This window comes from Ricinus communis, chromosome 9 (assembly GCF_019578655.1).
Source record: "Ricinus communis isolate WT05 ecotype wild-type chromosome 9, ASM1957865v1, whole genome shotgun sequence".
In the NCBI taxonomy this organism is placed as follows: Eukaryota; Viridiplantae; Streptophyta; class Magnoliopsida; order Malpighiales; family Euphorbiaceae; genus Ricinus; species Ricinus communis.
In genome coordinates, this window is record NC_063264.1 from 19,136,240 (window position 1) to 19,158,901 (window position 22,662).

General features: G+C 37.2%; 2 non-coding genes across 2 annotated transcripts; one reads left to right on the top strand and one right to left on the bottom strand.

The window, feature by feature from the left end:
* Positions 1-11,620: 11,620 nt before the first annotated feature.
* LOC125371250 lies at positions 11,621-11,728 on the top strand. Its single transcript, XR_007217550.1, has one exon. It is a non-coding gene; the product is annotated as a small nucleolar RNA R71 (small nucleolar RNA).
* A 3,319-nt stretch (positions 11,729-15,047) lies between these two features.
* Positions 15,048-15,154, bottom strand: LOC125371235. Its single transcript, XR_007217532.1, has one exon. It is a non-coding gene; the product is annotated as a small nucleolar RNA R71 (small nucleolar RNA).
* Between the last annotated feature and the right edge of the window lie 7,508 nt (positions 15,155-22,662).

A 22,662-nucleotide genomic window follows, 5' to 3' on the forward strand; every position in this document is an offset into this window, starting at 1 on the left:
TTATAAGACGCTGCAGAGGGTCTAGGGATCATCCCTTTCCCGAGAAAATGACCTCGATACTAAAACCATTTGTGCTAGTCTCCATCGATAGGTTCAACGCCTTAGATTTTAGCTACACAAATGCTTATCAAAAGGCGTGATTCATACTGGCCTAACCAGGGACTTGTCTAGGATTCATATCAAACATGTCATTTTGACCTTTTACATTTTGACCATCAATGAGAACCATCAATAACTCGTTTTGAAGCTGAGGAACCCTCTTTTGGACATAATTAAAGAATGGCCAACTAACATAACCATTAGATACAAATAATTAATTAAAATAGTCCAATACCATATGCTATAGATCCTCATCCTTTGATTACCAAAAACGCGAGGCATCCTTAAACCTACGAATCTGATTCTTTTTCTTTTTGACAAAGATAAAAGAATGGAAAATTTTGTATTAGCATTACCTTCTTTTAGCCAGAATTGCTTTGCCTTTTATTGCCAATGGTCTCTTGATATCATAGTACAATGAAATAATCAAAATGAGCACGATTATAGTTTTGACCCCTAGTCGATCCCTACAATTTTGTAAAACACCCATTCTCTCTTTACACTTCTTGATCCTATTTCAAAAGTCACACACCATAGCTCCTCCCCATTTGGAAAGCTCCAATCCTCACATCTCAAGCTTTCCTTGAAACTTATAAGAATGAGAGTTATTCCAGCACCAAGCCACCATATCCTTAAAGTCACACTCCTTAAGCCATATGTTTTCAAAACAAAAAGGCCTAAAATTAAGGATGAAAAAAGTTGCTTAAGATAAAGGAACAAAGGTAAGTGGTCTTAAGAGGAAGACTCAATAGCATTTAGAAAGATGTTGCCAAGCCTTATTTAGAAAGACTCCGCCCACCCGACTAAACCCTCTTGATCTCTCCTAAGTGATCTAATATCCATATCAAACATATTGCAGTCAATAATAGCTTCAGTAAACCCATTAATTAGCCATTAGGGATATGAAGTGCCTCCTCTTTTTTCTAGTTGCGACATCAAGTCGTTAAAATCTCCTATTATACACTAAGGGAGGGATGAGAGAGTTGCTAGATGATGCAACAAAGACCATGAACTCCTCCTCCTATTTCTACCGTAGGCTTCATATTAACCAACGATCTCCACATGCCAAGCTAATCTATTTTTACTTGTACATCAATAAAAATATTATTAGAGCCCAAGACTGTAACAATTTCTTTATCCTTCCATAACATGGCTAAATTTCACTATGGCTTTCATACCTACTACATGCAAGCCATCATACCCCAATTGGGCTTGAATCCTTTTCATTCTATCAGCCTACAAAAGTCTCACTAAGATTTATTATACAAGGCCTTTTAAGCCGAATCAAGTCCTTCAAAACCTAAACCCCCCGGGGTTGGCTGACGCCAACAATTCCATATTATAGCACTCAATAGGTTAGGTAAGTTTGGTCTCCAAATCCCACCTCTAATTCGTTTTCTAATAACCCTATAATGTTATGGTCTCAGTTTTGAGCCACATGAAGCCCACTGAGCCCATTGGAAATATCCATTTGGTCACCCCATACGCCTCCTTTTTTGGTCAACCACAATTTGAACATCCTTTTCCTACTAAATGTGGTTGTGATATAGTATCAATATTAGTGTGATCTTGGATACTTTCCTTATGAGTGAAGCTACTAATCATGCCATGAGATTTAGAGTTAACTCCCACAATTTTGACTGTCTGATCCCTATCACCCCATGAATAAACACTTTTATTATAATCGGAACTTTGCTAGTCAACATTATTAGTGCCACTCACTTCTAGCTGCAACCACCGTTTACCACCATGCGGTTGATTTCTCCTAGATGGAGCTCACATCCAATTCCTATAAGGTTTCTTAACTAGATGTTGTTTCCCATTAAAGAAAATCTTCGAGCAAAAACATTCAAAGTCTCCCAAAATGCCACAAACAAATCAGAAAGTAGTTAATCTTTTGTATTTGAGGTCTACCCAAAACCAATCTTCTTCCTCTTTTTTGAGCTTCATTCTTTGTTTGAGAGGTTTAGTAACCTCCAGCTCAACTTAAACGTGAAGACAGGACCTTTAAACACTAGTTAAGTTATGAGTGCTAGATTCAACAAAGATTCTGATATAGTTCCCAACAATTTTGGCACCATGTTCAGACATAAAACCTGCTAGGAAGTTGTAGGCTTGTACCCAGAACATAGTCTTGTTGAAGGGTACTAATTGCGAGAGCCCATGACTCTGAATCCTACTGAGGTCCAAATGATTCTGTTTAAAAGACCAGGATTGTCCAGTTCGTGATAAAGCTTGAAAAGATAAGGTTGTTTCCCTAGATCCTTGATGGTGACTCCCCATACTGATCTCCAAGCAAAGGCCATTGTATTAATCATAAAGTTAAATTTAATTTGTTTGTCATAAAGAAATTGTTTAACTAAACTCAACTTATCGACATACCTCATAACACTATCGCCAACAACAACCCTATTATCGTCTTCTTCAGCAATAGAAAGCCTGACATAACTCTCCTCTAAATTAGAGGATGGAGCATAACTGCCCACCAACCATGAAAAAAATTCAATAGGACACACCAGTAAAGAAAAAAAAAGGTATAGAGAAAAAATTAGGGTTGACCCTTAACAGGTCCAGGTCAGTAAATGGGTTGACCTGTTTATAATACGGCTTAAAATGAATTGTGTAACGGATTGACTCGTGAATTCGTTATAACCCATTTAATTTTCCGTGTCGTATTGGATCATGTCAACCCGACCTAACTTATTTACAACTCGTATATTTTAAAAGACAAAAGATAAAATAACCATATATAAAAGTGAAAGTAAATAAAAATAAGATGGCTAAAAAGTAAAATATAACAAACAAGACCTAATTAATATGATGATCCTAACAAATTTTTATACTTCTTTACTTTTGTGCCACCCTTCTCAATTGGTTAAAATTATCAAAATATTAGTACTTTAAGATAAATTTATCAAAATTAAAAAATTAGATATAACAACCAAAATATAATAAAATTTAAATTTTTTTATACCGCTAGGCTTAAATTTCATTGAATTGAATTAGAAAGTGGATACTTAACACACTAAAAATTCATTTACATATATGAACTTAGTTAATAAAAGGATACTCGCTTAATCCGTTTATATCTATTAAACTCTAAATAAAAGTATAAATGTTAATGAAGTCAAAAGGTAAAGAAAAAAAAAACACTTAATAATATAATTTATTATAGTGAAGGCTTACTTTTAGTTTAAATCATGATATTTTTAATTTTTATAATTTAACTATCCTTTCAATTTTAGCAATTCCAAATACAAGCTTCAAAAAATTTGTAATTTGAACTAAATACTTAAACTGGGTCTAAATCTTTATAACATAGATAATGGTCCTGCATAAGCTTGTCCAACTCATTTCAGTGATTGCCACATTAGGAACAGATGGCATCCATGTAATCCTCTAATAATAAACTCAAGGAACCCACTTTACTACTAACAAATATCACCGAATCAAATATTTGAAACCCTAAAAGAATAAGGACAGCATGTTATCAACCCTTTAATTGAAAAACATCTATCACCATAATCACTGTCGAAAAATGGCACAAAGCTTAAGTAACTCACGAGTATCGTATACAAATATGGTCCATAATATTAGAATCTAGGAAGAAGATTCTATCATTGAATAGTTAGAATGGTAAGTCAACTTCGTATGTAATAACAACTAATTTGAATTATTTTATATTTTCCAAGCATGACGACTATCTTTTTTTTTTTAATGATTAAATCAGAAATTAATGCTGAGACTGGAGGCTTAAAAGTAAAGGGATAGTTTACAAGAGCAAGTGAAATATAAAACTCATGAATAAAAAAAATAATAAAAAATGATTGGCTAATAGTCAGTAATATAAAATTCATAAAAAATTTAAAAAAGTTGAGTGTATGAAGATCCAACTGATTGGAAAGAATAAAAGTTCTTAAGGTAAAGCATATGACGCAAAGCATACTAGTATTTTTGTTTGTGATGTTTTATATGTTCATTTATTTTTTGAAATAACAATTATGCAATGAGAGTGATATTATATTTAAGTCTTTGATAGACCATTATGGGTTCAACCTAAATCAATGAAGATATTCCTTGGCCACCCATGTAGCTGTAACTTTTCTTTCTTTCTTTTTCTTTTTTCATTTTCATATGCTAATTATTTTCTCATAATAAAATGAGTTAAATACTATTTACCTCCTGAGGTTTGGTGTAATATACAAATTGTTTTTGAGATTTGATCTAATACACAAGTTGATTCCTACATCCTTTTATTACATCAAAACTCTCTTGAATTTAATAAAATTAACTACTATACTCTCTTTTCGATAGTCGAAAGACTAAATTGATAATTTAAAATTATAATTTGATCCTTAAACTTATTATTAAATATCAAACTCATCCAAAATTAATTATATTATCAAATTAGAATAAAAAATTTATTTATAGCATAAGTTAATTTTAGTGTCTAATTAAAATAATAAATTTAATATTATTTTACTTGTTCATATCTTTTATTTTTAGCATAATTTAGTCTTATAAAAATTTAAACGTATTAAAAACATTTAATTTTTATTTAATATTATTAAATTATTATATAATTTAATTTTAAATTTTAAATAAAATAAATAGTTAAAAGTTATTATTTTTGTTAGACATTAAATTAAACTATATTAAAAATAAAAATTTTGCTCGTAAATATTAATCATCTCACATTTATTACTAACATAATATATCACTTCCATGATATAAACATCATCTTTCAACTCCTCATACTTACCAAAAGATTGCATACCAGGTATCTTATAAGCAATCTTCCCATATGTAACACTCCACCTTTTCAACTTCATCACAAATCAAAAATATCAAATTTATTAGCATCAAACCTAAGCTTAACCTTAATTTCCCATCCATATATATTGTGTCGCCACCAAATTTAAACAATTTGCCACTATGTGAAAATAAAGAGAAAATGTACAATTAGGCAGTAAGCAAAACAAATCATAAAACTTAAACTAGTTTCCAATAGGGAAAAGTATGAATAATAAGATAACAAGATAAAAACCATTCAATGTAAACCCTAAAAGCATAAAGCCTAGGCTCTTGATATAGTAAATGCTACAAGGCCTAATAACAACACTAAAATAAAATAATCAATTACAACTTGGCCAAAGATAATAGAAAAAAAAAACTTAAATTAAGAGACACTAACTAGACATATAGACAATGTTTTAAGAATAGAGGCATTCATAACTTTGATAAAACAATACTTATAGACATTTACAACTTTGACAAAATAATACTTATGGACAAAGTTTAAGAACAAAGAATCTTAGCAGTTGCCATTAACACTATAAACACCAACACCGGAAACCAGAAAAGAGAGACCTGATGTGTCTTTTTTAGTACTCGCAATTGCACGAACCGTTCCTATAGTAAGGGTAAGTTCACCACGAGGTCGATCCCTCAAGGAACTATGAGGCCACTTATTGTAAAGACTAATTATCAACACAAAACAATAAAAGTAAATCTAAACACTCTAAATCGTACTATAAAGTAAAGTAACTAATCAGTAAATAAATATGTAATGCAAATGCAAATGCTTATGATCTAAAACTATATGCTAAAAATAGTATTTAATCTAGCTATTTACTTAGTAATCTCTTTGTTTTATTTTAAGCCTAGATCTAATGAATGAGATGCTGATGTGCATTTTCCCTAAATCACTCAAGCTAATGATGCAACTTAGGTTTCTTATACCAATATAGATTAAAGTAAAGATGATGTTTCTAATACTTTTAAACCTAAAGATTTTCATAACAATTACTATTGCTAAATTAATATGATGGTTAACTAACAATAATAACTGAAACTAATAAAGATATGAAGGTAAAGAAATCATTCATTAAATAAATAAATAACAAGGTTCACACAAAAGTAGAAAGACTAAACTAAATACTTATGAAAACTAGCCTAACATATTTAACCCAATTATCATGGTATTAAATAGAAAGACAAAAAATAAGAAAGTAAAAAGCTCCTTCAAGATCTAAAATTTCTTCAAATAGGAAGAAGATTGGTTATCAGTCTCCGCTTCTTGAAAAGCTCCTTAGATCCTAAAAGAACAATGAAAACTAAAACTAAAGTGTTTATGAAGAACTCTAGAGAATTATAGAGAGAATAATGGTGGCAGGTGTAGAGAGCAGGTAGGAGAAAACTCCCCTCCTTCTTCCTTCTTCCTCTTTAGGGTTTTGCAGAGAAATATATAGTGGAGAGTCCTCCTCTAAATAAATCTCTCTAGAGATGAGTATATTAATATAAGTCTATCTAATAGATAAGACTTTAAGTATCTTAATCTCCACCAAATACTATCTCACAAATAACTCTTAATATAAATCCTAATAATTATACAAAATAACTAAAATATCCCTTGGGCCTTATAATTAGTAGTCCATGCGTCTTAATCTTGGGCCTTGACACGAATATGTCCCATTAAGCTTCTTTTAGCTCCATATTTTTCTCTTTTTGCTAATATTCCTAAAAATAGACAATTAAGCTTAAGTAAGGCAAAAGCACATATTTTCATCATTTTATATATAAAAATATATCATTAAAGCTTTAAAATATCCTTAAATATCTATACATAATTTGGACTGATCAAATACCCCCACACTTAAACTTTTACTTGTCCTCAAGTAAATAGCAACTGGGGATTAACTTTTGCAAAATTTATGAAAAACATCCCTACTCAGCTTAAAGATATTATTCAAAAGAATCTCACTAATACAAAGATCATGTCAACCCAAGAACATTTGAGTCATAAAATTTTTCTTTAAAAATATAAACTCAATCATTGTTAATTAAAAGACTCAAGCATCCAATCCTTCACACCTGTTTCACAACAAATAGTCTAACTCATCTTCAAAGGATACAACTATGATGCATAATCCAAATTATCATAACCCTATTCAAAAAGGCAAAATCTTCATTCAAAAACAAGAGATCAATAGGCATTTATTACTTGCTTTTGAAGCTCTTATACTTTTTCTTTTCTTTTCTTTATACCCTTTGGATTTTAGTTTTTGATACTTGGGGTACTTCTTTCTTTCTTGAGACGTTATGCTTTTTTGCGCAAATACAAACATGGGTAATGAATGCATCTGGTTACTCAACAAAACATACATCAAGATGCTTTGCATACTCATAATCTTAATTGCCTTTTTACGCGAAAATCGATATTGGTCATGAAGATCCCCGGTTACTAAGCAACTAAAATTAGTGGAGTAGAATTATTAAACTTAGAGATTTAAGCTTGCCCATATCATATCTCACAAACTTAGCGAAGCCAATTTAATAACAAGGAAATCATAATCTAAATCATACACTTCTAATCGTACCTATGTCGAATGTTGCTAAACTATTCATCATGTCCACATACAAAAGATGAACACTTGATCATTTAAGTACAAATAACTCATGAGTTCATATTTATACATGTTAAAAACTAACTCAAGAGTTCAAGAATCTTAACATAATAGCATTCGTTCATCGACTCTTATTTAGAACAATAAGAAAAAGCTGAGTGGAAAAATTTAAAATTTTGCAAAAGATTAACCAAAGTTGCGACCCCATGCGTCACGCCTTCTTCCGCTACGGGCCCGCTCATGCGCTGGCCGCCTCTGCCGCGAGCCTCAGACGCCACTGCTCGCTACCGCGGCAGTGGCCCGTGGGCTGCCCCGTGAGGTCGAGGGCTTGTCACGCCACTACCGGCCTCCTCGCAGCAGACCCGCGCTTCGTGATTGCCCGCGGCTCTTCCACGGCCAGCCCTCTCGCGCTTCGCAGAGCACGCACTGTTGGGCTACCGCGGCTAGCTTCCTCGCGGAGCGTCCCACGACCCACTTACCGCTACGCCGCGCCCGTTGTCTCCGCCACGCTGCTACGGCCCGTGATCGCCCCCGCCACCGGGCGCAGTCTGTGAAAATTCCGCCGCAACGTGGCTCACCGATGGTGCTACTCGTGTTAGCTACAATCTAAGGCGTTGTACCTATCGATGCGATCTAGCACTAATGGCGAGTATCAAGGTCGTATTCCTCGGAAAGCGAAAGCCCAGAGTTACTCCTTTATTCTTTGTTATATTAACCTAAAATGGATGATGAATAAATTCTAAACTAACTATTAACTACAAGCTAAGTTCTAAGGGAGATGCAGGAGTAATTGATAAGTGAAATAATCAAGACAAGAAGACAAACCCAAAGGGAATCTAAACTAGTTGGCAATCAAACAAAAGATAAAGGATCGGTGAGTCTAATTATGCTACCCGTGGGATTTATTTCTAATCAATTCTGCTCTCTCGAGATAACCGAATTCCTAAACCTAATAACCTAAAGTTGGAATCTCTTCCTAACGATTGATTCTTAAATTAGCATTAAGCTTTAATCCGCCTCTATTAAGCTTTGTTAATTCTTAATCCGACTAGTTAATTATCCTTATCTCTAAGCGATTATTAACCAGTTCTTGTTATTCAAAATTCCAATTGCCAAACGGATTTCTCAATCTCATAAAGCAATCTAAACATCACAATTCACAACGTCTCATGAATAATGCATAATCTTATTAATACCGAAATAAGAAGAATACAAAACCAACTCAAATAATCCAACAATATAATATCAAGCCAACATAGTAAAGAAATCCCAATGGATTAAATCAGTCTAGCTAAACATGTTCATGTTTAAAACAATCTAGGAAATCAATTACAATGAAAGAATAATGAAAATAAAACATGTACACCCTTTTCTCTCGAATTGGATGAATGTACCCAAATCCTGGATTTACACTTTGATTAATCTCCCAAACTGCCTCTTGAATTGCTTCCACTACGGTTTTGCACTCGGAACCTTGCGATTCCGGGATTCTTACTCCGCGAACTCTCTCTCGCACTCAATACCGGCAGAATCAACCAGCTGTGGCTTTATGTCATTCTTCCCCTCTCCTTTCTAAGAAAAATTCATTTTCTTATATATTTAACTCAGACGGCCAAGTCCGTGCCGCATGAAATCATGGATCTCACTGGCAGTAGGGTTTCACCACGGCCGCTGTTGCTCCCTTGTTGGCCACCACGGGCCGTGCTGAAGGCCGTGGTGGCTATGAAAACCGTGCCCAAAGTGCAAATTTCAAGAATCAAAGTCAATGGTTGAGCACGGCCAGAGTCCAGGCCGTGCTCAATGTATGCATTGCGGGCTCTTGTCCGATCTTGATGAATTCTCGTCTGTTTCCGCACGTATTGATCTATAATTGCTTAAACACAGATGATGGTCCTATAAATGTTCCTGAAATGCAAAAGAACACAAAACACGGGTGATCTGGGAATAAAAGCACAATAATTGCTAAGAACATACGCAATAATATGCAAGCAAATATGTGTAAAACTATGCTCATCACTCGCTCAATTTTTTTTTTTTTGAGCTTTAATTGCTTCTCATAGAGACATATTACCTTTTGGGGATCAAATACAAGCCTACAAGATAAACATAAAATAAATAAAAAATAGAAAAATTAAAAATTAAAAATAAATTTAAAAAATTAAAATAATAATAATAATAATAACTTTAAATACATAAAAATAAAAATATAATTGCTAAGTTTATTGTCTATAGCTAGACATTCCTGATTATGCTCATGGTGAGCGTTCATCCGCGCACTCCACCTCTTCGTCATAAGTCATTCCTTTCAAGTATGGCTTTATACTTTTAATGCGAACATCTAAAGTGTCATGAAAGCTGTTGTCAATTAAGAATTGAATATCATTATATAATTGTTCATAAATAAGAGAATCTAAATAATTATATGAACACTTATCAATAGTAGATTTAGGAGATAAAGTTAGAGAATCAAACACTTTAAATTCCATAGTTTCTCCTAAAACTGTCATAGGAAGTTCTCCATCATGTATATCAACCACAGTTCTAGTAGTTGCCATGAAAGGTCTACCAAGGAGTATGATTTGCTTTTTATCCTCTGCTGGTGTGTTTTCCATGTCAAGTACTACAAAATCAATTGGAATTATTAACTTACCTACTTGTACTAGCAAGTCTTCCACTATACCTCTAGGATATTTTATCGATCTGTCTGCAAATTATAGAGACATAGTGGTAGGCTTCAACTCTCCCAAGTCAAGTAGTTCATACATCGAATACGACATCAAGTTGATGCTTGCTCCCAAATCTAACATGGCTTTTGTATCCTTTTTGTCACCTATTGTAATATCAATGGTGAAGCTACCAAGATCCTTTATCTTAAGGGGCAATTGATATTGAAGCATTACACTTGCTACTTGTACTTTTTTGTTGTTCGCATATCGCCTTTTGTTGGTGTTGAACTCTTTAAGGAATTTTACATAAGCTAGTTTATTCCTGATAACATCCAACAAAGGTAAGTCAGTATTAACTTTAGAGAGCATCTCAATATTTCAAAAAAAAAATTTGTCATTTTTGCTCTCTTTTGGTTAGTTTAGAAAAGGAATAGGGGGTCTATAAGGCTGAGTTGCCTTATGAAATTCAGGTCCACAAAATGCTTCCTTTTCTTTCTTCTCAAGCCTAAGACTAGGCTCTACTTTTTCTTTCTTTTGTATGCTATCCTTATTGATTTGCACTAATACATCATTTTTAGGTGTACCTGCATAAGAAGAAGAATTTCTTTCAGTTTCTATAGCAATATTATCGACAACCTCACCTCTTCTAATAGTAGTAATGGAATTGGCTTGTTCAGGTTGACTTGATATTTCCTCTTTATTGAGCTCTTCAACAATTTGTTCCATTTGAGCTTCTAAACGTTTCAGTGAAGCCTCAATGGAATCTGTCTTTTTCTCATTCCTCTCCATCCTATCATGAGAAGCCATCATAAATTATTGAAGTGTTTCTTCCAAACTTGGCTTTCTTTATTCATTAGATCAAAGAGTTTGTTCTTGATCTTGAAGGAAAGGATTGGAGTCCCTTTGGAATTGAGAATATTGGTCTTGGTAATGAGGTTGATTTTTATTTCTCAATAATTATGGTGAGTTTTGGTCATTGTATTTCCAAGAAAAATTTAGATAGTTTCTCCAACCTGTATTATATGTGCTGGAATAAGGGTCATTCATAGGATGCATGGGTTGGTAAGAATCCATTAAATTTATTTGATCATATATATTTACTCTGTAATTATCAAAAGACGAACAAACATTAGCACAATGACCATAAATACTACAAATACCACATACCTCATTATTTGGTGAGTTTTTTTTATTGAAGTAAGCATCTTAACTTGCTTAGTCAATTCAACCAATTGCATTGTCATCTCACTACTAGCTATTACTTCATTTACTTCTACTCTCTTTGTCTTCACACTCTTTTATTGAGAATTGGCTCCTAACATCTCAAAGATGTCATAAACCTTATCAGGTGTCCTTTCTAATATAGCACCCCCAGCTGCATTATCAACCATACATCGATATTGTTGGGTCAATCCATCATAAAATAATTGGCTGATTATTGGGAGTGGGAATCTATGGTGCTGGCATTGTAATAAAAGTGATTTGAAGCGATCCCATGCTTCATGAAAAGATTCAACATTCTTTTAATAAAAATTAGAAATTTCAGCTCTTAATTCTTTGGTCTTTTGCTGTGAGTAAAATCTACTCATAAACTTTTGATACATTTCATCCTAATTTCTCAAAGAATTAGGAGGCAAGGTCATTAACCAAGCCTTTACTCTATCTTTCAATGAATAAAGGAAACACCTCATTCTTAGTTGATCCTCATTAAGTCTAGATAATGGAAAAGTATGAACTATGACATAAAATTCTCTAATGAATATTAATGCATCCTCACTAGGCGTACCATAAAATGAAGGAAGCATATTAAAATGAATGCTCTTAAGTTCATAATTCCTAGATGCATCACCTAGAACTATGCATGAAGTAGTTTTACCAATTGTAGGCAGTGCATAATCTTTCATAACCGTTCATCTTTCAGCTCCTACTTCTCTTGGTGGGTTTGCCATGAAATCAACTCCTTCTGTTAATTCTTCTTCTAGTTGTTTCTTGCTAAGCATACAAAACAAAAGAAAATTTTAGATTAAAAAAAATTTAAAAATAAAATTTACAAACAAAACAAATCAGAAAATAAAAAAATAAAAACACAAACAAAAAAAATCAGAAAACACAAAACAAACAAACAAAACAAAAACACATAAACAAAATAAATCACAGAACACAAAACAAACTAATAAACATAAGACACTTTTGATAATCAATCAATATAATAAATTTGGACACGGTTCCACGGCAACGGCGCTAAAAACTTGATGTGTCTTTTTTAATACTCACAAGTGCACGAACCATTCCTATAGTAAGGGTAAGTTCACCACGAGGTCGATCTCTCGAGTAACTATGAGGCCACTTATTATAAAGACTAATTATCAACATAAAACAATAAAAGTAAATCTAAACACTCTAAATCGTATGTTTGAGAGGATAATGGTCATAAAGTAAAGTAACTAAATAATAAATAAATATGCAATGCAATGCAAATGCAAATGCTTATGACCTAAAACTATATTGCTAAAAATAGTATTTAGTCTAGCCATTTACTTAGTAATCTCCTTGTTTTACTTTAAGCCTAGATCTAATGAATGAGATGCTGATGTGCCTTTTTCCTAAAACACTCAAGCTAATGATGCAACTTAGGTTTCTTATACCAACATAGATTAAAGTAAAGATGATGTTTCTAATACTTTTAAACCTAAAGATTTTCATAACAATTACTATTGCTAAATTAATATGATGGTTGATAAGCATCATACTACACATGTTTTCATGCCCGATTGTTCACATTTTTATGCATGATTATCCTGTTTTATGCTAGAATCACCTGTCTTTTGTTTCCCTTTTCATTTCAGGTCATTTTCGAAGGACACCATCAGTAATCGAGGGAAATACGTGTGATTACGGAGCAAAATCCATCAAATTGGGCGAGAACAAGCACCCCGAGGGTTGAGCACGGCCCGGACTCCCGTACTGCTTGAATTATCAAGAGGCTATCCCCAATTGTGCCATTTCAAAGACGCCTTCCGTAGCCACTGGGGCCTCCAAGACGGCCTGTGGTGGATCAGCATCATTGGCACTACCGTGGTGGCTCAAAGACAATAGAGCCCACAGATTCGACACCGGACTCCTACCGCCGAATCAACTATATAGGCGATTTTGAATTCTAATTGAAGAAGACGATTTTTGGACTCAATTCCAAGACACACACTTAATCAAATATTTCCTATACCTCAATTGTAGACCTGGAGAGATCAATTTTCATCAATTGAAGGGGGGATTCCACTTATTCCAACATCGAATTGAAGATCAAGACAAACTTTGGGAGCATTCAAGAGGCAACAAGGGTTTGAGATTTTGAATTTGCAAATTTAGGGTTTCTCATTCAGCTTGAAAGAGAAGGGTGTACATACCTTTAATTTATTTTTCCTTATTTTGTTCTTTAATTGCTTTGACTATGAACATGAGCAGCTAGATCTTTTGAATCCATTAGGGTTCACCTTTGTTGATGGATTATGCTTAATTGTTAGTTTTTTATAATTGTCATTCTTGCAATCTTCTTGCTATTCAGTAATAAAAGTTTGATGCAGTTAATTTGAGACGTTGGATTAATTGTTTATTAGGTTGTTTCTTGACATTGAGAAATGCTTGTTACAACTGGATTTTGAATAGTAAGGACTGGTAGTTAACACTTAGAGATGAGGTTGATTTACTCACGGATTAAGAACTAACAACTCTTAATAGTCTTAAATCATACTTAATGCTAATTTGTAGTAATCTGATAGGAAGAGATTTCATTAGGTTAGTGCAGGTTTAGGAATCCGGTAAGCTCGAGAGAGGAACCGGGATTCAATTCAGGATTTAGGCACGGGTAAGCAAGATCGACAATCCATAAAATTCATCTTTAGAATTCCATCACTTAGGTTCCCTTTTGGATTTATTTCTCTCTTTACAATTGTCTTTTAATTGTCCATTGTTGTCCTTCATTTACTTAATTGCACTCATAACCATTACCGGTATGTTAGAACTTTCACACCCTATTTCGGACTAGATAACATAGCAAGGTAGTAACTCTAGGTTCACCCGATCTCCGTGGATACGACCTTGATACTCACTAGTGCTAGGGCACGCTCAGTAGGTTCACTTGCATTAGGTGTAGGTTGCATAAAGAACCCATCAAGTTTTTGGCGCTGTTGCCGGGGAACTGTAACGGTGAACTAGAGTGAATTGTTTTTGTGTTAATTTAGTCATTATTTGTTTTATTCATTTATTCTTTAATTCTATTATTATTTATTATTATATTATTTTTGTTGATCGGTGGTTGTGTGGACTTTCGGTTTCGGTGGTTTATGACCGGAGCTCAAACTCGAATCTTATAGAGCCTCTATCCGATCCGAATCGATCCCTCGGACTCTTAAGGAAGAGGTTGCAATTAGAAGAGGAGGAGATTGAGGTTGAGATACCTGTGGATAGACTAGACACGATGGAAAACCATGACCCCCACGCTCGATGAGGATCGGGAGGACGATGTACGAGTTTGCTCGACCATCTTTGGATGGGACGAAAACTAGTATAGTCGGACTACTCAGCGGCCAACAATTTTGAGATAAAGGCCAATGTTATCCAGATGATCCAACAAAGCGTGCAGTTTGGAGGATTGCCCAGTGAGGATCCCAATGCACATATCTCCAACTTTTTGGAGATTTGTGACACATTCAAAATAAATGGAACAACCGATGATGCCATTCGGCTGAGATTGTTTCCATTTTCCTTGAGGGACAGAGCAAAGAGATGGTTGCAATCTCTTCCACAACAGACGATCACTACCTGGAAGGCGTTGGCCGAAAAATTTTTATATAAGTATTTTCCTCCCGCTAAAACTGCTAAACTTAGAAATGACATATCTTCTTTTGTGCAGTTTGATGATGAAAGCATGTACGATGCATGGGAGAGATTTAAAGATCTTTTGAGATGCTGCCCACATCACGGATTGCCAGTGTGGATGCAGGTTCAGACCTTCTACAGCGGGTTGAACCTCGCAACGAGGCAGATGGTGGATGCTGCAGCAGGTGGGGCGCTAAACAGTAAGACGCCCGAGCAAGCTCAGAACTTGATAGAGGAAATGGCCATGAACAACTATCAATGGCAATCCTCTAGGAACCGACCAGGAAGACAAGGAGTGGTCAACCAAGTGGACTCTACAGCAGCCTTGGCAGCTCAAGTGGAGCTTCTAGCCAAGAAGATCGACCAACTCCAGATGCCGGTTCACGCAGCGAACGTTGGCTGCGAGTTTTGTGGTGGCCCGCATTACGCGAATCGTGATCATGGAGGTATGTTTGCTTCATCTTCTATTAGTTTTCCATCTAATTCTACTATATCTTCCGATGTTGAACAGTTGATTATATGGGAATGCCCCAAGACAAAGCAGAATAACCCCTACAAAGTAATACATATAACCCTGGATGGCGCAATCACCCCAATTTCGGTTTGGAGGAACAATAATGCCCGTGGTCCACCAGTTTCCAAAGACTTCATCAACAGCCCACAATGAACAACCACCGGGCTGCACAAGCTCCTCCTCCCAAGAAAAGAAGTCAAATTTAGAGGAGCTCATGATGAAGTTTGTGACATCTACGGAAACAAGATTCCAGTAGACCGATAGTGCACTTAGGAATCAGCAGGCCTCGATTCGAACTTGGAGACTCAAATTGGCCAAATTTCTAAGATGCTTTCGGAGAGACCTTCGTGATCGCTCCTAGCACTACAGAGTCAAACCCGAGGGAGCATTGCAAAGCTATCACCTTGCGTTCGTAAGAATTTGACTGGTTCTTCACCTTTAGGCCGATAAGGATAATACAATCGTGCAGTCGAGCCACCAAGGAAGGACCAGACCTTGAGATGGTAGAGAATGAGAGAAAGAAAGAAGACAAAAGAGACTCGTGCGAGCATCACTGCACTATATCCTGCAAGGTTGAGACAGGATATGGTGGACAAGCAATACAGTAAGTTTCTTGACTTATTTAAGCAGCTGAAAATTAACTTACCTTTTGTTGAGGCAATTTCACAGATGCCGAAATACGCCAAGTTTTTAAAGGAGATTTTGAGCAACAAGAGGAAGTTGGAGGATCTTGGTCAGGTGGTGCTTAATGAGGAGTGTTCAGCTATTCTCCAGAACAAACTGCCACTCAAGCGACGAGATCCAGGGAGTTTTACTATCCCTTGTATGATTGGTGATTTATCAATTAGTGGTGCATTGGCTGATTTAGGAGCCAGTATTAACTTAATGCCCACTAGTTTATTTGCCAAATTAGGGTTGCATGAGCCAAAGCCTACTAGGATGAGTGTTCAATTAGCAGATAGAACTGTTAAAATTCCTAGAGGTATTGTTGAAGATGTACTTGTAAAGGTAGATAAATTTATCTTTCCTGTAGATTTTGTGGTAATGGATATGGAGGGTGATAGCATCGCGCTCTTATCCTGGTAGGCCTTTCCTAGCTACATCAATGTTATCGATGTAAGCGATGGAAAGCTTAAGCTTAGAGTTAATGATGAGACCATTACCTTTGACCCGGCCACTTCCATGAGACAACACCGGACTATGATAATCGTATGTTCTATTGATGTTATTGATGATGTGGTTGAGTCCCATTTACAAGAAATTTTATGTGCTGACCCTTTGCAAGTAGCATTAGCTGAGGATGAGGAGGAGTTGTCCAACGAGCAAGTGTTGGAGCAACTCGCTGTTTTATTGGCTTCTGAGCCGAGCTTGTCAACTGATCCCTATCTTTTTCTTGACAGGTCTGGGGTGCGGAAAGTAAAGACTTCATTCGAGGACCCACCAGTTTTAGAACTGAAGGAGTTACCGAGCCACTTGGTTTATGCCTTCCTGGATGAAGAGAAGCACTTACCAGTAATCATAGCAGCCGATCTAACTCCTGAAGAACAAGCCATGCTGTTGGAAGTTCTAAGGAAGTACAAGAAGGCCTTTGCTTTCAATATAGTCGATATCCCGGGCATAAATCCAAGTTTCTGCTCTCATAAGATTTCATTGGGGGACAGTTTCAGGCCGGTCGTTCAGCCTCAAAGACGACTCAATCCGAACATGAAAGAAGTGTTAAAGAAGGAGGTAATTAAACTTCTTGATGCAGGTTTGATATATCCCATTTCCGGCCGTGGGTTAGTCCCGCAGTTGTACCCAAGAAAGGAGGCATCACAGTGGTAAGGAATGAGAAGGATGAGCTGATCCCGACTCTGACGGAATAAAGCCCGAGTTTGCATTGATTACCATAGGCTTAATGATGCAACTCGGAAGGACCACTTCCCTCTTCCTTTCATTGATCAGATGATTGAACGTTTAGCAGGTCATATGTTTTATTATTTTCTTGATGGCTTTTCAAAGTTACTTTCAGGATTCCTATTGCACCGAGGACCAAGAGAAGACTACCTTCACCCCGCCCTTATGGGACGTTTGCTTATAGACGGATGCCATTCGGATCGTGCAATGCACCGGCCTACATTTCAGTGCATGATGGCTATTTTGAGGACATGATTAAGGAGTCTATGGAGGTATTTATGGATGACTTCTCTATTTTTGGTAATTCTTTCTCTCTTTGTTTGGCAAACCTTGAGCGCATGTTAGCTAGATGTATTGAGGCTAACTTGGTACTAAACTGGGAAAATGTCATTTCATGGTAAGAGAGGGGATTGTTTTAGGGTATAAGATCTCTCGAGGCTAGGATGGAGGTGGATAGAGCTAAGGTAGAAGTAATATCTAAGCTACCTCCTCCTAGTTCATTAAAGTAGGAGTTTTCTGGGCCATGCAGGGTTTTATAGGAGATTTATTAGAGATTTTTCTAAGATTGCTAGGCCCCTCACTCAATTGTTAGTTAAGGATGTACCTTTTATTTTTGATGATGCATGCGTGGCAGCTTTTGAGTTACTGAAGAAACTTCTAACTACAGCCCCCAATCATGGTTTCTCCCGATTGGGGGCCGCCTTGAACCCGATGTGCGATGCTAGTGATTATGCGATTGGAGTCATGCTTGGACAGAGGATTGAAAAGAAGTTTCAACCCATTTACTACGCCAGCAAGACGTTGACAGGAGCCCAAGAACACTACACCACCACAGAGAAAGAGTTATTGGCGGTTGTTTACGCCTTCGACAAGTTTAGATCATACCTCGTTCTCTCCAAAACCATTGTCTTCACGGACCACTCGGCATTGAGGTACTTATTCCTGAAAAATGATGCGAAACCGAGATTGATTCGGTGGATTCTTTTGTTACAGGAATTTGACGTCGAGATCAAGGATAAGAAGGGCGCGGAGAATCTGGCAGCGGACCATTTATCGAGATTGGAAAATCCTCACTTAGATGCACTTGATGAGACGACCATAAATGATCGATTTCCAGAAGAACATTTGTATATCACTCAGGTATACACTGATACTCCCTGGTTTTCCCGATTATGCTAACTATTTGGTTGCTAGGGTTCTACCAAAGGGTATGACGACGTGAAAGAAGAAATTCTTCACTGATTTGAAATACTATATTTGGGAAGATCCCTTTTGTTTAAAGTATGTGCGATCGTGATTCGGCCGTTGTGTATATGGCGAGGAGACTCTCCAAATATTGAAGCAATGCCATGGGGGACCCACCGGAGGTCATCAAGCGACAAACCATACCGCGAGGAAGGTGCTAGAGGCGGGGATTCTATTGGCCTACGCTCTTCCAAGATGCACGGAAATTTGTTAAGGTTTGTGACCTTGCCACAAGCAGTAATATCTCTTCTCGTGATGAGATGCCCCAAACCAGTGTGCAAGTCGTTGAGATTTTTGATGTCCGGGGCATCGACTTCATGGGACCCTTTCCCTCTTCGTATGGTAATAAGTACATTCGGTTGCTTTGTTGAATATTTCTCTAAGTGGCCTGAAGCTCAGTCATAGCCATCGATGATGCTAGGGTTGTCTGCAGGGTTCCTTAAGCGATTGTTTGCTAGGTTTGGCATACCTAGGGCGCTTATTAGTGATAGAGGAACACATTTCGCAACACCCAATTAGAGAAAGTACTTAAGCGATGCGGAGTTACTCATCGGTTCTCTACTCCCTATCACCCCGGACTAGTGGGCGGTTGAGGTAACTAATAGGGGTATTAAACGTATTTTAGAGAGAACCGTTAGTACCGATGGGATGGACTGGACCCTTAAGTTAGATGATGCATTATGGGCGTTTAGGATCGCTTTTAGGACATCTATAGGTTTTACGCCCTATCGCCTTGTTTATGGAAAGTCATGTCATTTGCACTGTTAAGTTAGAGCATAGGGCACTTTGGGCCCTTAGAACTTGTAACTTTGATATTGATTATGCAGGGTAAGGAGGCGGCAATGGCGGTGAGTGAGCTAGATGAGTGGCAGTATACGAAAACTCCTCAACTTACAAAGCAAGGACTAAGAAATGGCATGATCAAAGGATTCGTGAGCCTAAGGAATTTCAGGTTGGGGATCGAGTGTTGCTTTACAACTCTCGCCTTCGTCTGTTTCCCGGAAAGCTACAGACTCGTTGGTCTGGACCATTTCAGATCGGACAAGTCTTTCCATATGGAGTGGTAGAGTTGCATCATCCAGAGAAGGGGGACTTCAAAGTGAACGGCCATCGGCTAAAGCGATATCATTGTAACTCGTTGGATAGTGAGCAACGAGTTGACCTGGCTTTGTATGCACAGAAAGGGTGATCCGAATGAGTCACGCTTAAGACTCTACAAATAAGCACTTCTGTACATTTGACTTGGATTATACTTTCATATTTTTAATTAGTTGTGATTGTTTCATTATTTTCATTTGACTTTATTATAGTTGCTTAAAAATAATTAGGTTAATTTTAATTTTTCGGACTTATAGAATCGAAGAGGACAAACTCTTCCGTTTAACCATATCTACTTGTTTAATGATCTAATTACATGCATATGTGTTAATTATAGGTATGGGGGCAAGACGACTCGAGTCGGCAAAAAGCAAGCCCAGAAAAACTCCGTTTCACCACGGTTTCCGTGGCCATCACGGGCTGCATCACCAGGCCGTGCTGATGAGCACGGCCAGAGTCAAGACCGTGTTGAAGGATAAAGAGCAATTGTCACGGCTTCCGAAGGCAGCACGGGACACAACCCCTAGCCGTGCTGGTAAGCACGGCCATGCTAATGCCCGTGCCAAGGAGCATCCAAAGAAGGCTAAAGGATCGTGACGGCCGAGTCCTAGCACGGCCTTACCTCACCCGCGTCAAACCGTGCCTATAAGAATTGGAGGCCTCCGAAAATTTTGCTTCCCTTTTGTTTTTCTTAGCTCAAAGGTGTTGTTCTTATACCCCTATCTCACCCTTCTCACTTTCCTAAGCGAACTCAGGTAAGTCCCTTCATTTGTTGCATTATATTTTTTTTTATTTTATTATTATGATTTCACTTCTATTTTAGACATATACTTTTGTTAGGACATGCTAGGATATTTTGGTGGCTCTATAGTGTAACTATATGACCTTGGTTAGGTTAATCTACATTAGTTGTTGTGTTTGTGGTGTAGTTGGTTATGAAATTAATAACTGTGGGGTTTTGGTGGAAATAAAATGTACCTACAGCATGCAAAGCATGAATAATGTTTAGATTTAAATTGCAATTGCTGGTTCATGATAAATTGGATTGATATATATCGGTTTATTAGTTTATACAAGTTTTGGTTAGTCGAAGTATAATCATTATGCTGTTGATTCGGTAGATTATTTCTTTCATTAACTTGAATTTTTACAAAAAACTAATAATTCGTTGCATTAGGTGATATGACGGATCGCGATAAATCTCGTAGAAAGCAATCAAACGCTGTCAGCTACCAAAGTAGTGATCGCGTGGTGAAGGAACGTCTTCCTCCACAAAGACTGTAACCGACCATGACTTCCACCTCCACCACCACGACAAATAGTCCGACCTCGGAGAGCACTACTGTGAATCCATCCACACTGGCCGTCATCCATTGTGGACATTCCCTAATGCGACAATGAAAGTAGATTCCAAGTCATGAGATGGAAGCAAGTGATGGCGGGCCGTTGCATAGACTTCACATCCCTAGAGAGAGTGGGATTGGCTCAAGATGTGCACACACTAATCGAGACTCTGCCATATGCGAGATTCTTTGACATCATTGAGCCAACCTACCGTGAGCTTACGATCGAGTTCCTCAAAGCACCTTCTTCCCGCAAGAACAGATCACAAACCGGCATCACCGATGCAATTTATTTTAGGCTTGGGGGAAGGGAGTTCTCGATGTCGGTCCCACAATTTGGAATGCATTTGGGATTATGGACTGAACAAGAAATCTCGGGGGAGGAGTATCAGGGTTGTCTCTACATCCACCCAATTTCATATGACGCCATGTGGGATTCATTGGTAATGAGGCCGGAAACATACTACCCAAGCAGGTCTAAGGCATCTAGCCTACCGGACCATCTCCGCTACATTCATACCCTACTAGCTTACACTATTACAGGCCGAGGGGACAGTTTTGGGGAAGTCACACAGACTGATGTCTTTATTCTCTGGGCTATGCAACATCGGAAGAAGCTAGACTTGGGATATTTATTGGCTCGCCAAGTCCGTTCATTTATAGTAGACGCTCAGAAGAAGATGCATTGTTGTTTCGGTCCGTATGTGACTAGGTTAGCTAAGAGACTAGATGTATTGGACGATTGTCTGTCGGAGCTTTCAAATATTGGTGACATGACACCACTAGGGATCAGACAAATGATCAACATGTAGATGATCACGGCCACTAGACATCCACATGGTATTGAATATAGGCTCGTGAGCACAATAGTCAGGGAAGCTAGAGAGGCGTGAAAAGGAGCCCAACATCCATCGACCGGGATTCCGGATGTTAGGATTCCTAACCCGGCCTAGAGTGTTTATGACTTCATCCTGGAGCCTCATCCTCTCATTCGGTAGAGCCATCGAGCGTCCAGATCAGTGCTTTGGTCGACCGCTCAGATCGAGTCTGCGATCTACAGCAGCAGCAGTACACTGAGTTTGTGCGGTTTCAAGAAGAAACGAAGGCACAGTTGGGCGGTTTGAGTACACTTCAACAATTCCCCGAGTGGTTTAGAAAGACAGGCCACCCAGAATGACTTCATAGTAGTGCGATTCAAAAGATGCAAGAGGTCGGAGCACAAAATCAACGGCTCATTGATGATATGGAGTTCGATTTGGCGACATGCTTCATGACCCCGATCCACCACCGCAACCTCCCTCAAAGTAAATTTCCCTGTCCCCCAACTTCCAGCAGATCCAACCAGTGAGGATACACCGTCAGCAGACTCCTAGCGGAAAGAAAAAATTTGTGATATTTTCCTCCATCCTTTTTCTTTATTTTATTTTATTTTATTTTTTTATTTTTTTTTTATTATTTTTTTTTCTTTCAATTTGTTATCTCCTTTTACTTTCTTGCTTGTAGCTTGTTTACTTTTATGT